This window comes from Solanum pennellii, chromosome 12 (assembly GCF_001406875.1).
Source record: "Solanum pennellii chromosome 12, SPENNV200".
NCBI classification, from domain to species: Eukaryota; Viridiplantae; Streptophyta; class Magnoliopsida; order Solanales; family Solanaceae; genus Solanum; species Solanum pennellii.
In genome coordinates this window covers 42,190,718-42,208,938 of record NC_028648.1, presented here as the reverse complement: position 1 = coordinate 42,208,938, position 18,221 = coordinate 42,190,718, and the positions used below count along the sequence as shown (strand labels likewise).

The window sequence follows — 18,221 nt, the reverse complement described above, 5'->3', positions numbered from 1 at the left end:
ATATATAGTTGATTTTTCCTATGGCTTTGAATATTTTGATTTGCATTATGAGTTTGGTTTATCTATGTGAACTAAAAATTTTCATAGGCCAAAAGTTTGAAGTATCTTGATTTGTATATCATTTTGATTGATGCCAAAGTATACTGATATAGCTACTATCATAGATGATACATTAAGTTGAATAAAATATGTTTTCAACTGATGTGGAATATATACATATATAAAACAATAGGTGAAAACTCCATTTTACTGGATTTAGATGTTGAAACCTATTGCTCATGTTTTCTCTTTTATTTTTTTATAGTATCTACTACTGTTCTAGTATATTTATTTGTGTCTGAAAAATTTCATATTTCTAAGCTTTCATGTTCTGAAAAACGACAATGTATGCATCTGTTTCATCACCTTATGACCATTGTGATTTCTCTCATTTTATGGCTGCTGAGAAGTACGTTTTCGACATCTCTATCCTCCAAGGTATAAAAACTTTACATTTCCTTTCAGTGGAACATTTTATTTTTGTTGCCAGATCTTTTCTAGCAATTTGTTATGAAAAGCCAAGCATAATACAACTCTTTGTCTATACAACATACTACTGTTCCAGATCCTTTCTTCCTTTCCTCAACCTAGTGAGTTCACCTAATATTATCGAAGTTGTTGTGAATGAATATGTAGTAGATACAGTGTGTCCCCTGTTATATCAATCTCTAAAAACCAAGTTCTAAAACTGATAGGAGCAACATTACACCCAACAAAATAAAAAATTACAGGAAATCATGCCCTTACATAATTTTTTTCAACGTTCAACAGATAATGAATGAATTATAGGAAATGTGAATAATATTTATTGATTGCTAAACTGCCAAAACAAAAGATAATTAACTCATGTTCACTAGATAGATTCAACTTCTTCATCAAGTTCTTTTGGACGAACAAAACTGGAATATTGCATCCTTACAGTAGAATGGAAAATATATGAATACAATTATACAATAATGAGCTATACCTTTCGGTGAAAAATAAAAAAGTGCATAGATGCTTGTCAATTCAGAAGCTAAAGGCGACTTAAATTAAATCCTAACTTTGTCCTCATAGCACACTTTATGCAATCAGATGATTTATTTTGTTTAGAATTAATCTAAATGTACTTAGACTTAAAGCATAACCAACTTGAAGGTCAGCTCAAGTGATCTTGAAAAGAAACAAAGTAGTCACCATAATCTATTTTGTTTTGTGTGTAGTAAGGCAATACCTAAAATGTACTATAGTATAAATTGAGGAATTAAACTATAAAGTAAAATATAGGTTATGTAACTAAATTGCACGTATCTAATGACCCGTAGAAGATAATTTACAATCAAGGTTTTGTTAAAAACAAAAAGGTAAAAAAATATCTTGAAACTTTGAAAGGTAAAATTCTGTTGATACTGCTTGTACTCATGAATTGTTTTCTTTTATGTTTTGCTTATGGAACATAGGATATTCAATGGATGTTGGAGATAAAAGTTTGATGGATCTCCGAAGATCCACCGATGAGTATATCCATGGAATTAATCATTTCCTAGGTAAGGCATTTGAACGAGCTTCCCAAGGCGATGAAATATTATGTCCTTGTAAGAAGTGTTTTAATCGTTATTTGGATTGTCGAAATGTGGTGGAGGATCACTTGATTTGTCATGGGTTTGTTCATGGATACACCAAATTGGTTTGCCGTTGAGAAGGGTTTTCCTTACGAAATACGCCACATCTAACCAATGCTGATAAGACTTTTGAAAGACAATACGGTATTGATCAACTACTTCAAGATGCTTTTAGAAATGTAACAGATGACTTGAGGCATGAAGGAGTAAGAGAGGGACCATCTGAAGATGCAAAGAGATCTTTAAATTAGTTGAATAAGGGAAACAAGACTTGTACTCGGGGTGTATGAAATTTTTCTAAGTTGAATTTCACCATTCGGTTATACTTGTTTAAATGCATTCACAAATTGAGTAATGTAGTCTTTTCAGATTTGTTAGATTTGATAAAAGAGGTATTCCCTTTGCTTAGATACCTGAGTCTTTCTACAAGGCAAAAAAGGTAATAAAAGATTTGGGTCTTCATTATGAAAAAATTCATGTATGTCCTAACGATTGCATGTTATTCTAGAATGACACTGCAAAGTTAGACAATTGCTCAATGTATGGATCTTCTAGTTAGAAGAATGTTCGTTATGACTTGACTAATAAGTTCACTAAAGTTCCAACAAAGGTTTTAAGGTACTTTACTTTAAAGCCTAGGCTTCAGAGGATATTCATGTGTTCTGAAACATCTATAGGTATGAGATGACATGATTCTGAACGATCCAAAGATGGAAATTTAAGACATACAGCTGATGGGGAAGCTTGGAAAGATTTTGATTCCATGCATCCTAACTTTGCTAGTGATGCTGGTAACGTGAGATTAGATCTTTCAAGCGATGGTATTAATTCATTTCGAACTATGAGCATTTCCCATAGCACATGGCTGTTTATGTTGATGAATTATAACCTATCACCATGGATTTGCATGAAGCCGGATTATATAATGTTGTTAATGATTATTCCAGGTCCATCGTCTCTTGAAAATGATATAGATGTATACTTACAACCACTGATTGCAGAGTTGAAAGAACTATGGGAAGCGGGAGTGGAAACATATAATATTGTAACTAATCAAACATTTATGATGCGTTTAACTTTATTGTGGACAACTAGTGATTTTCCAACACTGCCAATGCTTTTCGGATGGAGTACAAAGGGGAAATGGGCATGCCCAATTTGTAATCATAATACTTGTTTCCAATATTTCAAACATAGTCATAAGATGCGAAATATGGGTCATCGAGCCTTTTTGCCTCATGATCATCCATATAGAAGAGATAATAGATCCTTTACTGGTAAAGAGGAGCGTAAAGTTGCACCAACTCCCTTATCAGATGTTCAAGTTCTTGAAGAACTTCGTGAATTCAATAATGTTTTTGGAAAGGACCATAAGAAAAGAAAATGAAAAAATGATGGTCCATGGAAAAAAATCCATCTTTTTTGAGCGGCCATATTAGGCAACCAACAAATTAAGGCACAATCTTGATGTGATGCACATAGAGAAAAATATTTGTGACAGTTTGTTTGGGACTTTACTGGATATACTTGGAAAGTTCAAAAATCATATTAATTCTCGCTATGACTTGGATGATATGGGAATACGCAAAGTGCTTCAACCAGCAGAAGATTGCGATACTGTAAACATTCATTTGGCTAAAGCTTGTTTCTCCATAAAACCAGAGGAGAAAAGGTTATTTTGAACTATCTTAAAAGATGCCAAATTACTAAAAGGATTCTCCTCTAATATATTAAGTCGTGTGCAAAATTGAAGATATAAAAGTATCAGGATACAAAAGGCCATGATTCTTATTTCATATTACATTACTTGCTCCAAGTTGTTGTCAGAAATGTTTTGCCCAAGAATGTTTCCTTGGTCTTGATTAGGTTGGGGGATTATTTTAGAGCCATATGTAGTAAGGTTATAAGAAGAAGAAATCCTGATAAGATGAAGGTTGAAATAGTAAATATAGAATGTGAGCTTGAAAAGATTTTTCCTCCAATTTTTTTTTGATATAATGACACATTTGCCTATCCATTTAATGGATGAAATTAAGCTTGGAGGCCCGACTAATTTGCATTGGATATATTCTACTAAAATAACTATGTGTGACATTAAGGGGATTGTTCGTAATCGAAAAAATCCAGAAGGGGCAACATTAGAGGGATTTTCAGCTATAGAGTGTTTGACGTTTATTTTGAGATACATACCTCATATGGTGAAGACAACATTTAGTAGGTATCAAATTGAGGATGATGAGGGCAATAAAACAGGGGATGGTGATACTTCACCTTTATTTCTTAAGACAGCTCATCCAATCGGAAGTATAAAAAAAAGGAAAGGCAAGACTTTTAAACATGAAGTGTAATGCCCCAAAACAAACTAAGGTGAACTAGAGCCTCGTGAGTGTTTCTTGAGTTAATTTTGATATAAAAAGAGTTACATTAGTGTTCTTACACAGTGTGTGAAGTTTGGTTAAGTTTGGAGGTCCAACGACCAAGAACGTCCATGACGTTCGAAAGATGTGCCGTAGATAGTGTTCTTGTGTCTTGAGGTGTTTGAGTGAGTTTTATGTATGTGTTTTAATCAAACTTTATGTGGGATGTTCCTAAGACCTAGAAGACTACGTTTAGGGGTCTAAAGTTTGGGTACGACCCCATCTAGGACCCACGAGGGTCCCTAGAAGAGGACCCCACTTTTTGGCAAGAAGCTGCCAAAACAATGACCAAACGACGACCCAAGGGACAGTCCGTTGGTCAACCAACGACCCGTCCACCATGGGCGTCGATTGGACCTGCAAGTCTAGCCAAGCATGCACATAGAGGAGTTGCAGTCCCAATCAACGCACCCCATCAATGGGGCGTCGATTGGGAGACGGTCCATTGGTGGTGAGGGCGTAGGTGGTCACTATAAAAGCTGTAATTTCCTGCTTCGACTTGGGGTGTTTGGTAAATTCACCCCAAGTATTTTATGACCCTAGGATGATATTTTTAGGGTTTTTAAGTTATATTAGATTAGTTTTAAGTCCTAGACCTAGACACGACCCCTCACTTCAAATATTCAAACTCCCTCTCTAAAGAAAACTCTCTCAAAGCCACCATTGGAGCTAAGACTCAAGGAGGGCAAGAAGGGATGGTTTGGACGTGTTTATTCACCAAAATTAGTAGGTCGTCTTGAATTTGAGGTACGGTATCCATCCTTGAACCCTCTTCCATTTAAGGAGTCATTTCCAATGATTTCAAAATAGGGTTTTCAAACTCTATTTTCTTCTATCCTTGATTTTAAGCATGAGTCTTCTTGTAAAAGTGTTTTAATGATTCAAATGTGTTTATTCTAGTATGAATTGATGATTTTAATCTCAAAACCCTAATGAACTCATGTTTATGCATATTTCAAACATTTATCTTAAGAAATGGGTTAATGAGCATGTTTATAGAGGGTATGAACTTTGGTTTTATTGTGTTGTTATATGATTTAGCTACTGTCTTAAGGGCCTTCTTATGATGAAATATTGAGAAAATTGGTTATAGGTGTAATGGCGTAATTATATGGTGAGTTGCTTATGTTGTATGGTCCACCTTCTTGGTGGCGATGTTTATTTGATGAACTTGATATTATTGAGTATATATTGTGACTGTGACTTTGATGGCCTAATATGTGAAATGAAGTGATAATGAAGATGATTCTTGTGTTATGTATTATGAAGCTTGAATTGTATGTTTGACCTAGATTATGTCTAAATGGAGTATATGATTATGTGAAGCATGTAAAATGTGTGAATTGATGAATGTAGGTCTAAAGCGTGTATAGAAGTCAATGTAAGTGAAATGATGCTTATATGCAAGATGTGCTCACAAGTACACACACACACTTAAATGAACGTGTGAAGCTAAGTTGAGTAACTAGAGGAGTTTTGATGTGGACACTCTTCGTGAGTTGATATGAAGTGTCTAATAGCAACCTCACTACATCCTAAGAGATTCCTAAGATAGGTCGGAGGATGAATGCCCTTCGTGAGTTGAGATGTGGTGTTCACTAGTTATCCTTAACCTATAGTATATAATGTTTAGAATCCGTGGGGGTTATGTCTAGCACCGAGAGGATATGAAGAAGAGGTGGTTACACTTCGTGATTTGAGATGTTGTACCCAATGTACCTCTTGAGATGAGCACTCCTCGTTAGTAGAGAATGAGTTACTTGGTAGCAATCCCCTTATCCCTTAACTATGCGCCCCCATAGGTGTAGCTATTGGTCAAGCATTGTAAAAGCTAAGAGAACGACCTTACCCTAGGCAAGTGAGGATCCCTCATCCGATAGGGGTTAATATCAGGATTTCATGTCTAGCTCTGATGGTCTATGTCGGTTAAGCTATCCCCCACAAAAGAATTGAATGAACTAAGTCTTCTAAAAGAATGTGCTACTTAGGGTAGGTGGTGGTATGGGATGCTATCTATCCATTTCACTAAGTAGGACCTTCTGAAAGGGAAGACATGGTGCCGAACCTTCTAAAAGAGTGTACTACTTAGGGTAGGTGGTAGTATGGGACGCTAGCTATCCATTGTACTAAGTACGCATTTCAAAAGGGAAGTCTTTGGTGGTTTGTTGAGTGTTCTTCTAAAGTATTGTGTTTTGAGTGGTGACTTGTTATCCTGAGTGGAGTAAGCTTTTGGTGGGTAGTCTTAAAGATCTCCTTGGTGTCCATTGAAAGAGGTGTTTAGACGTTTCCTTCATGTATTACCTTGGAAAGTCTTAAGATAACCTCGGTGGGGAAACTTCTATAGAAATGAGCTCACTTCCTCATTGGCAATACCTTGGAAGTTCACTATCTTTGGAGTCTCTTTAGTTCACTATGATGTTTTGCATAGTTTACTGCAATTTTGGTTAAGTTCTTGTAAAGTGTTCAATCCAAGGGAAGCCATTAGGATCACTATGTGGGAGTGGTAGTATGGGTTGTTACTCTCACATTGAACATAGTGTGACCTATAATTACTATTGGATAAGGTCACTTACATGAAGTTCGTATGAATGTATGTTTGGCACTTGTTTAGCTAGGAGTGTGGATTTGATTCCCATACGAGGCAAGCCTATGGTTGGTGGTCTTAAGGATCCTTTTGGTGTGACTTGAAGGGGGTGTATGGGAAGTCCCTTCTTGCCTTACCTTAGGGAATCTTATGATAACTTGTGTTAGGGAAACTTCAAGGGAAAAAGGGTTCACATGACTTGCAATATGCCCTTCACTGTAAAGTCCTTAATGTTACTGTAACGTGTTCTATAAATTCTAAAATATGAGATTCTTCTATTAAGTTGTTAAATGATATTTCTTATGTTGTTTTACTTCTTAAATCATGAATATTTTACTTAAGTGGCATGAAATGTTATTTTACTAAAATGTCCCTTTTTGTATGTTTTTGGATATGCCATACTTAGTACATTGTTTTATACTTAACCCCATATTTTTATATACTCTATAAGTATAGGTTGGAAGCTTTTGAAGGTTTGAAGGTGAAGCTTGGGAAAGTTCCTCTCAAGGCAAAGTATGTCCTCATATATTCGAGGTCATAGTCCTTTTCTTAGTTTCTTATTTAAGACTTACTATGTATTTTCTTTTAATGTAAAGGGTCGTCTCCCTAAGATATTATGTCGTGTCTTAAGTTGTCTTGTAACAATGAGATTCTTTAAGTATTTATGAAAGTTTTCTTTTTGTTTTAATTGTCGTGAAAATTTTTAATTCCGCACTACTTTTCATGTCTTATATAATGAACAATAGTTAAAGGGCTTGTACAAGACCCCAAAGGGTCAAGTACGCCTTGTCACGAATCGAGGGTTCTCCCTAACTTCTAGGGGGTACTTTCGGGTCGTGACATAGAACAACATTAGTTGTTTGAAGCACATCGATATGCTTTGTTCAATATCGGAGATGAAAAAGTAGAGACATTCATCAGGTAAGATAAATAATCATTTGTTTTTAAACATCTTTTGTATGTTATGATATTGTGCTTTAAATTCCATTAATAAATATACATTGATTTAATTGTATATCATGCTTGCAGGGAACATAAGAATTTAATCAATAATCATACCGAAGGAAATGCATGGGTAAAAGCACAAATGCATAGTAGAGAATTCTGTGATTGGTCTAGGGATAAAGTTAAAAATATTTAAGTGCCTAATCATTTAAGATGGCTATATAAAGGGACTAATTTTGTGGCTAAAAGATATATTGGATATTTCATTAATGGATAGATTTTATACAAAGACACGGGATGACCCTTGCAAGACTCAAAATAGTGGAGTTACTTTGTCAGCAACAATAGATAGTTTTGCTAGCACTAGGGGACCAAATTCCTATCGATGGAATGGTTATCTATTATGAAATTATCCAGGATATCATTGAGATTGATTATTGGGGTTGCTTTAGTGTTGTACTTTTTACATATGATTGGTTTCATAACGAAGTCGATGAATATAGATTGACTCGGTTATACTTCAATAAACAATGTGGTACGAATGATCCTTTTGTACTAGCATCTCAAGTGCATCAAGCTTATTATGTGGAAGACCCAATAGAGAAAAATATATGTTATGCAGGAAATGAAGTCCCAATAGTTTTGTATGATTTGGAGGAAGAGAATTGTCCTAATATTGAAGAAACATTTCGGGGAGAGACTAACGATGACATTGGTTCATCACAAAGAGTACTGGATGATGTTAGATGGTCGAGATAAGATCTCCCTGTTGATATAATTGATATGTTTGCCCTTGCACAATATTCGGAAGATTTAACTATGGAATCATCAGAAGAGGAGGATGACTTTGATGATACTGATTGGGATTGGATGGAGGCTGATGATTGACAAAGGATATTTTCAACTTTTTCAAATACATTCTCTTCTTCGTTTTGGTAGTAAGTAATAAATACCTTTTTGAGTTGCATCACATAAAGTATGAATGTTGACTGGACTCTATTTGGATTTCTGTCTATTTGCTACTGCTAGTTGCTTGATTCTGCTTATTTGTTTTGAAATATTTTTTTGCTAACGTTGGTATTATAGATGTATTAGTTATGTACAAGAGGAGCATTATTCTTGATATATGCTTGAGTTGTTAATCATATTGTTGTTTGTTCTTCTCATCATTTTTTGGTTATTCACGTTTGAAAGTTCTGCACTAAATGACTTCTTCTGTCTTATTTTTACATAGATTTTGATAGTCATGAGTCAACAAGAGTCTTCAAAAAGAAACAAAAAAGCAAAAAATAAGACATATGCTAAACCTGGATCATTATCATTCTTGGCAAATAAAAAACGAAGGTTATTGACAACAAATAAAATTGCTCAACCTAAGGAGTCAGAGAAAAGGAAGCTGCTTAAATTAATTGAACAACCAACAGTAGCACCACAATCTGAAGCTAATGGACAATATGTGGAGAAGCAGCCTCTTGAGTTGCAACCTATAGATGATCAAGTAGAAATGAACTCTGGAACTCCGACAACTGGTGAACAACCTGAAGAACAAGGTAGTATATAAAACTAGAAACTTACTAAATTCATCTATGAATTCTAATTTCTTATATTTTTTTAATAGTTGAATGTGTTTCCAGTAAAAATAAAAGAGGTCAAACTCAAATGCATGATGTACATGCATGAAAACAGCGTAAACTGATCATATTAAATAGTCTCAATCAACCGGTTGGTCCTACTGAAGACGTTATGACAGAGTTAAGTAGCTTTCTAGGTACATTGGCAAGAAATAAGACTCTTTGCCCATTTGATATATTTGATTGGAGGAGCATGGATACTAAAAAGGATTTATGGGATTATAGTAAGGTTTGGAGTTTCCAGTATTTAATCTGTTATAAAAGTATTTTACTTCAATTGGCGAACTAAATGACTTCACATTGTAGGAGAAATACATTATTCCTGAAGCTGCCAAAGATTGGGCTTTGGTAACAATTTTAAATGCTTGGAGAAGGAATAGATCTGACTTGAAGATGAATTATTACGATCCATATGACAATGGTGAAATTTGAATGGCAAAAAAGCCTGGTCATATTTCAGAATGTCAGTATAGAGAGCTCTTTAAATATTGGAAGTCTGAGAAATTCAAGGTAAAATGTAGTTCAGAATCTCAAACATCCAATTTATTTTTCTCCTGATCTCTTTTGTGATATAGTTGTTGCTGCAACTTTATTTTTCTTCAACTTTCTCTTCTGCTATTTTCTTCTCTGTTTCATAAATTCTTATTATCATCAACGTGTAAACTCAATAATTTCATTTAGAAGTTGAATAAGATGCATATGGCAGTAACGTTCCTACTTACAAAGCATGTTCTTTAGTTGGATTTGTTAAAAGAAAATATTGGGATATGCACTTCTTCTAGTACATTATGTAGCACCCATATGCCTTTGGTTACCATTATTGATTCATTTATTTGCAGAAAATGTCTGAAACAAACGCTAAGAATTGAAAAAAGCTGATGAATCACACACAGCAGTCAAAAAGAGTTTTGCTTTAATCCGCATAAATTACAGTATAGAGAGCTCCTTAAATATTGGAAGTCTGAGAAATTCAAGGTAAAATGTAGTTCAGAATTTCAAACATCCAATTCATTCTTCTCCTCATCTCTTTTGTGATATAGTTGCTGCTGCAACTTTACTTTTCTTCAACTTTCTCTTATGATATTCTCTTCTTTGTTTCATAAATTCTTATTATCATGAACATGTCAAACTCAATAATTTCATTTAGAAGTTGAATAAGATACATATGACAGTAACGTTCATACTTACAAAGCTTGTTCTTCAGTTGGATTTGTTAAAGGAAAATATTGGGATATGCACTTCTTATAGTCATTATGTAGCACCCATATCCCTTTGGTTACCGCTATTGATTCATTTATTTGAAGAAATGTCTGAAACAAACACTAAAAATCGGAAAAATCTGATGAATACACACACCAGGCAAAAAAAGTTTTGCTTTAATCCGCAGTAAATTACAGTGTTCTCTTATTTAATATATAGGCTTAACCTTTCATTTAAGAAATTCTGGTATCTATTTTTATGTGACTAGGAAAAAGAAAAGGAATTTTTATCTGCTAAAGAGCTCTTTGTGGTCACAAGAACAAGAAAACCTGATCGTTCCTACAAGGCATCGAATGAGAACACAACTAGTAAAATTGTACGGATACTGTCAATATATATTTTATCAAGACCAATTAGTCATTCTAAATTTTAATTTAAAAGACTGATTGTTGGATATGTTGTGTTAGGCTTAAATGGAGGAACTTGAAAAGCAAATGAGCACAAATGGTCATTCAATTGATGCATTTTCAGCTGTCACGGGTCATGAACATCCGGGACGTCTAAGACTATATGGATCGGGGGTTACAGATACTACTGTGAAAAGAAAGTTGACAATTCTTAACCAAGTTTAAATGCAACAAATGATGTAGTGCAACAAATGCAAGAAAGAATGCAAAAAATGGAGGAACAAAGGAGAATTGATCCTAAAATACTAGCAGCATTGTCCGTTCCTTCACCAAGAGAAGCTACTTCTGCTCAAACAGCTACTACTACTTTATCTTTATCTTTCTTTTGAAACTCAATTTCTTCTGAGTTGAGAGGATTGATTTTTTCACTGGTAATCCTTGCATGGTAGTAAATACGGGGGGTCGTAATATATATAGGGTTTTCACTTAGGGATTGATTTGTCTCAATTTGGCTGCAAAGGATTGGATAACAGTGAATGGGGCAGGTTGTGTTATACCTCGTCTTTTTTGGTATTATTTTTGTGATTCTTGCAAGGTTGAGGTATTCGATCATTGGAAATATGGGGTTCTGCACTACAGTTCTGTTTTAGTTGTGTGTAGAGATGTGTTTTTTGAAATTATTTAGCTTCTGGAGAAATTAGATAGAGGAACATAGACATGATTTTGTTTTTTTGGCCTGTATGGTACACTCCAGCATCTCCTTGGTGTTTTTGTTTGTATCCTGCATAAAATGTTTTCCAAAAGCTCTAGTTTTCTCATTTGTAAGATTTATGATTGCATCATCTGATTTAGAAAACATGTTCTTTGTTTTATGACTTTTCTTGAGACTCACTCATACTCGTATGAAGCCTGTTCATACTATGTTGTTGGCTCGGATCTTTTGTCTTTAGGAAATTGTTTTTCATTGGAGAGTGTCTCTGTTTCTTTGCTCCAAATTGTTGTGAGATGTTCTTCTAGTTTAGGGGAAGAATCCCTATGAATAGGTCGTCACTATCACTACTCTGTTTAAACTAGTTGAGAAGGTTGATTTTGTCTTCTGTCTTTCCTCCCATTTTTCCGAACCATACTTCTTCCTCTGCTTTTACAGTCTGCTAATCTGAATCAGATTAGCAAGTAGCTTTAGTGTTTTAACAATTATCATGTGAATGAAGATTGTTTCTCCTCTCTGTGGACTATTTTGATTGCTCTTGCAGCTGAGATTCCACCCAATAGTATACTTACATTCTTCCATCATCATAACGTAGTAGTTTTTTTATTTGAAGATGATTGTGGATTGTTTTTCTACATTTAGATTCTTCTTACTCTCCATGTGGCCTTAATCCTTATTACTTACGTGTGACCTTAGATAAAATTTGACGGATTCTATTTTATATATTAAAACCCCAAGTGATTCACTGTGTAGAATAAACAAAGATTGCTGATAAGCTTGAAAGAAGTTATATCCAATTGATACTGAAGAAAAGCTAGCATCATCTACTTTTTTCTGTTCTGTAACTTTATTAGCACAAATTTTTTAAGGTAACTTGTATTATGAACAAAGGAATACTCATAAAAGTATTTCAGTAATACATGGGAGAGGTACAGACTGAACACAGAATAAAATGATGTCCCTCTAAGGACATCCCATGAAATAGGTAAAAGGATTAAATAAGAGAAGGTTATTTGAGATCTTGTGATCATTTTGTTGCGCTTACCATCCGGCATTTTGAAGTCAGTTTAGGATGATAGAGACGTAAAGAGACTTGACAATGACCAATAGTTTAGGAGCTATTTCTTCTTCTTTCTTAGATTTGGAAAGTCTTAGTTGTCTTTTCCCATGTAAATTTATTTTTCTTTCCTTTTCGTGTAATACTTACTAGTGATCAGGTACACTAGCTAAATATTAAATCTCCTCTACAAAAGTAGACAATTCTTCCTTTGTAAAGGACATCCTTTCTATTACTCAAATTCATCCTTTGGGTTTCGTTCAAATAGTTGGTATAGTTTTGTTTGACTTGACAAACATCTGCAGGGGTTCGTAGTTGCATAATAATGCTAACTCAGATGCCTGCTTAAAAAGGAAAAGGGTGGAGTTAATTTTGATATCTAATGAATATCTAACCAGATGTTTGTTTCTCTGTGGACTATTTTTCTACATTTAGAATCTTCTTACTCTCCTTTGACAGCTGTTGAAACTTTTACCATTTTGATAAGTGTTCTCTTTCATATGCCTTATTAACAACGAAATCTTCTAGTTGATTTGCCTATCTAAAAATATGTGTTGCTCTTAACTGTAGAGTTTTTGTAATATGTCGTACTTCTTCTATTTCCTTTATATGTTGTCATGGCACTTCCTATTCCCCCCCCCCCCTCTACATACATGATATGCATAGTGAATCTGTCTCCACAACAACCTTTGTGATGTTGCTAGTTTGACAATGTTATAACGCTCTTAGAATTGCTCATGTTCTGTACTTGAATAGAGACTCTAGATGGTATAATTCCCAAAAGTAGTAGCAACTATCTCTGTAACTATGCTATTTTCTTAATGTCATTTGAGTAGTATTGAATTTATATGCATATTGTAGATATAGAGTGATAACTTTAAAATATGTCACTGAAGTCATTGAACTTTTGCAACAAAATTACTAAATTATTTTGTATTTTCATTAATTGTACATAGGTGATGATATAGAAGAAGGAGATGAAAGCAGTACTAAAGACTTGACATAGGAGCTGATTTGAGTTTGACAATGTACTGAGTCAATTATCCATTCTACATCAGGATTACAATCACTTCTTATAGTATTCATACCTGCTTGTGCATCAGCCTTGCAACTACCTGTTGGTTTAGGACTCATCATTTTCAGTGTTTCATCCCTACTGTAATATCCACCTGGAAAGCTGAACTTCTTCTCAGTGTTATTCTCTTCCTCAACTGTGATATTATTGGCTTGTGGCTTGAAAACATCTGACTGTCCATTCCTCCTGCTTTTGAAGTCTGTTGGAAAACCTACTATCCTGTAGCAAGTTTCTTTTATGTTCCCTTTAAAACCACAATGCTCACATATGATTCCAGATCTCTTGCCTTGAGATGATTGCCCTTGGTACTATACTTGTGAATTATTGTGTGAATTCCGTCCTGGTCCCTGGTTATTGTACACGTTAGCATTTCTTCCTGCAAACATAGTTAGTGGTTCTCCTCCTAAATCAGTACTGCCCAACTTCCTTTGGCTCTCTTCCTGTATCGCCATAGCATAGGCTTTGATTAACAGAAGGTATGTCCGGATTGAGCAGAATAGAGCTTGTTACTTGAGCACAATTCTCATTCAACCCAATCAAAAACTGCAACAACCTTTGCTGCTTAAGATGCTCAACGTAGGAAATTGATGTCTCACAATCACATGATGGACTGGGTACCATCACGTCAATCTCATCCCAGATATCTCACATCTTCAAATAATAGCTTGTTACAGAGTCAGTGCCTTGTGTTAATACACTTATCTCTTTCCATAGGTAAAAAATCCTTGTTAAATTTGACTTATTAAACCTCTCCTTGAAATCTTCCCAAATCCTCTTTGAACTCGAAGCATAGACGATACTAGTCATCAGTTTTGGTGCTACAATTGCACTAATCCATGATAAAACTACAGCATCACATCTTTCCCATTTGCTTAACATAACTCCTTTGTATAAATTTCTTACGCAGGTGCCATCCACAAATTCAAGTTTGTTTTTGACTAACAGTGTGATACGCATCGACCTGCTCCACAAACCATAATTCTCAGGGCCTGTGAGCTTCATCGGTAATAAAGCCACTCCAGGAACATCTGAAGCTTGTAGATGCAACGGATGATTGTGATCTGTTTGTGGATCTACTGAGAAAACCTCTGTGCGTTGTATATATGGGGCCCATCCCCATGTAGCAAACTTTGAATAGCTCTCTGCCAATTTCAAAGTTTGGCAGATTTGGTGTTGAATTAATTTCCAACTAAAATCTTACCAAGAAATCTTCATAGGTGAAAAGGTTGAAACTTTGTGTTTCTTGTGATGTCACTGGTGACATCATTAGGAGTAGATTTTCCTATAAATACAGAGCTCTTGCTCATTTCAAAATGCACCAAAAAGAATTACAAAGGAGAGAAAGAAGAGTGAGGCATCACGGAGGAAAATAATCTGTGAGGGAAAATAGAGAGTGTGAGCGATATTGTAGTGAGGTGGAAAAATCAAAAGAGTGTTATTTTTTTTGAATGTGTAGTGGTCTTTGGAGTTTTACTCAGACATACAAGTGTAAAATCCTTACTATAGTGATATTCGTTGCTCCTCTCGTGTCGTGGTTTTTCCCTTATTTAGGAGGGTTTCCACGTAAAATCTTGGTGTCATTATTTCTCTTTTATTCTCGTTGATTAACCGTATTGTTGTGATCCGCATTTATTGCCTTTATTACCGCAAATATTATCCCTGTTACGGATTTATTTCCAACAATTGATATCAGAGCCCAGGTTGTCAACAAGTCTCAGCCCACCGGGAGAAGCTGGGTTGTCGTTCTCTCCAGCCCAAGGCCCGATGTGTGTAGGGGGAGATTGTTGAGTTATCCCACATTGGAAGTGGAAGGGGCTGGTGGTCAATTTATAAGTGTGAGGGAAAGCCTCAACCTTTGAGTTAGCTTTTGGGTTGAGAAGGCCCAAGACTACCCAACAGTATATTCTGTGTTTCATACATTATCGAAGCTTGAGAACTTGAATTTCGGTCTTGTTAAGCTGGATAATGTCAATGGAGATCTGATCTTCAACCTAAAAGCTCTGATACCATGATAAATTGCAGAATCTAAACTATTCTAGATGCAAATATGAAATGCATTACTAGAGAGTATAACTGCTATCCTCCATTTCTTTTCAATGAATCAAAGTAATCTGTATTTTTTGTGTTAGCCTCTACATTACATATACACTCATTTATATAGAACGTACTGATTCATTATTGATTAACTAACACATGCTCTATTATAACAAACTTTGTAACAAACTTCTAACTACCACTAGCAGCTTTACGTTTCTTTGCTTCTTCTTCTTTTAATCTCAATACGTTGCCATCATATTATTTGTTAATTTTTTTGCTTTTCATTTGTAATTTTAGTTGCAATTTTATTTGTTCTTTTGACCTTCAAACTTCTCCCCTCCCTTTTAATTGCTTATTTATTAGATATATTAACATTTTATTTTTTGTTCTAATATAATTTGATTTCTATGTTGAGGTACTCATTACCAACATTGATTCCGACTCAAATTTCAAAAATAAAGGGCATCCGGTATAGCCAAAGAATCATATGTAAGTATATTTATTTACACTATTTTGAGATATTTATATGATTACTTGAAGTTCCTAGATTTCATCTTAAATACTTGCATTTTGAGTATATATGCTAATTGTTAATATTATTAACAGTGCACAATGAAGAGAGAAGCTATGGAAATTTGGACAAGTAAAGATTGCAATTGTGACAAAGACGGCTCTTATACAAAGAAGCAGTACTTTCTCTATATTTGGTTTAAAAGTTTTCTTTTGTATTTCAAGAATCAAGTGTTGTCTTTTTTTTTATGGCCTTACCACTGCAAGTGTTCATATCACTTTAGGAATTCAAAGTTTTGAAGTTTATTTATTTGTATTCTAAATATCAATGAACTCGATAGTTAGATGACTCGTATCACTTGCTTATAGATGGCAAACATTTTTTTTTTGTAAAAGTGTAGTGGTGTGTCCTAAAAGTTGAATATGCATGTTGTATTTTTATTTAAATATAAACGGAACTCTTTGTTGATAATTTACCCTGCTTTGTTTGGTAAGTTGTGATATGCTATGTTATTTTTGGCGAATTGGTATGATCATTGTGTATTTATGTACTCTCTTCCTATTTTGATTCCTTATGTGTAGGTATGTTTTTGTTGCTTATAAGTTGTTTGTTGCTAAGGTTAAATTGATTCGGCTCATTTTTATTTTTATTGTCTTTATTTTTATTGATTTTTTACTCGGATGATGATAAGTATATGACAATAAATATTATTTTAGAGGAGGACAAAAGAGAGTTAAAGAAATTTGGCAAAAGGAGCAATATATAATAATGTTTTTAAACGGATTAGGTCTTATCTATGTAATTAGTTAAATCATGGTTAAATTCTTATTTTGGTTAATTAATTTTAACGTATGTTAGGTGTCTTCCATCGAAATTAGAACTTGGAGAAAATAAAAAGGAGTCTAATCCAAGTTGAACATACAATAATAATAATAATAATAATAAAAATAATTGAATATATTAGTTTAGTATTAGTTTTACTTAACAATTTCACATATTTTCAATAAAAAGGAATTAGTAAGGGATAAATTTCCCAGTTATCCAACATATTGAAGCTTGAGAATTCAATTGTATTTTGAGTCCTCTCCCTTTTTTTACAACGTTGTGTATTGAATTCATATCATTTTTTTCTGAATATAAATGAGTGGGTTTTTTTTTCCAATTTTTTATATTTTTAATAATAGAGTTAACGATAATTTTTTGACAGGAAAAAATAGCTTTAGAATGGAGTGATATATCAATTATTATTTTTATTTGAGATAAGTGTCAAAAAACACACCTAAATTATACCTTCTTTTTTTTAGTTTCATACCTAAATTATTGAAAGTTTGAATTTCATACCTAAACTAACACTTTTTAATTTGAGAAACACACCTCTCTCTTTTATCCCAGTCTCATCATGGTATGTGTAATACACTCTCTGTCTTTTAATTTAAAGAATTTTCACATCACACTCCACATGGACAAAATATTCAACCTTGACAAAAAAATAAATAAATTATTAGCATTAATTAAAATTAAAAATTGAAAAACTATTATACAAAAATAATATTTTCTTTATAAAATAAAATATAAAATATTTTTCTTATCCCACACCATTTTTAAAAGTTTTTAATTTGTTTAAATTTCTTTTACAAAAGTATTTCATTATTTACTTCATATCCTCCCCCTCATCAAATACTAATTTAGATATTATTTTGTTTTCTTAAAAATATAATTCTACTCATTCCACTTAACCCTCTGCTTTAATTTTTTTTCCAGTGTTTAGATATACATATCAAAAAATACTTTTTCCTTGCCGCCACAAGAATTTTTATATTTTTTAGTTGTTTATGTTATATTCGGTACGCTAGTAGAATTTTTTTTCTAAAAATATATGTACGTGCATATCTAACACAAAAATAAGAAAAACGTAAAAAAAATTAAAAATTAGGAGCGAAAAATTATATAGGATGGGGTACATTTTTTAAAATAAAATAATATCAATTTCTATCGGGGGGAGGGGGGG

At 33.8% G+C, this 18,221-nt stretch overlaps 3 long non-coding RNA genes across 5 annotated transcripts in view; all 3 read left to right on the top strand.

The window, feature by feature from the left end:
• The window catches only part of LOC107005514, a 3,796-nt gene extending 1,575 nt beyond the window's left edge, over positions 1-2,221 (top strand). The window contains exons 2-3 of one of the 3 annotated variants that reach the window (XR_003575742.1): positions 361-477; positions 1,479-2,221. This is a non-coding gene — a long non-coding RNA (uncharacterized LOC107005514). Of the gene's footprint in view, positions 1-360 lie in introns of all 3 variants that reach the window. The other 2 variants (XR_001454894.2, XR_001454895.2) reach the window with 2 other exon arrangements.
• Positions 2,222-7,187: 4,966 nt separating this feature from the next.
• LOC107005701 lies at positions 7,188-13,831 on the top strand. The gene is made up of 6 exons (XR_003575743.1): positions 7,188-8,524; positions 8,821-9,136; positions 9,205-9,727; positions 10,057-10,192; positions 10,686-10,793; positions 10,885-13,831. It is a non-coding gene; the product is annotated as an uncharacterized LOC107005701 (long non-coding RNA).
• A 1,326-nt stretch (positions 13,832-15,157) lies between these two features.
• Positions 15,158-16,561, top strand: LOC107005702. The gene is made up of 2 exons (XR_001454927.2): positions 15,158-16,191; positions 16,309-16,561. It is a non-coding gene; the product is annotated as an uncharacterized LOC107005702 (long non-coding RNA).
• The last annotated feature ends 1,660 nt before the right edge of the window (positions 16,562-18,221 follow it).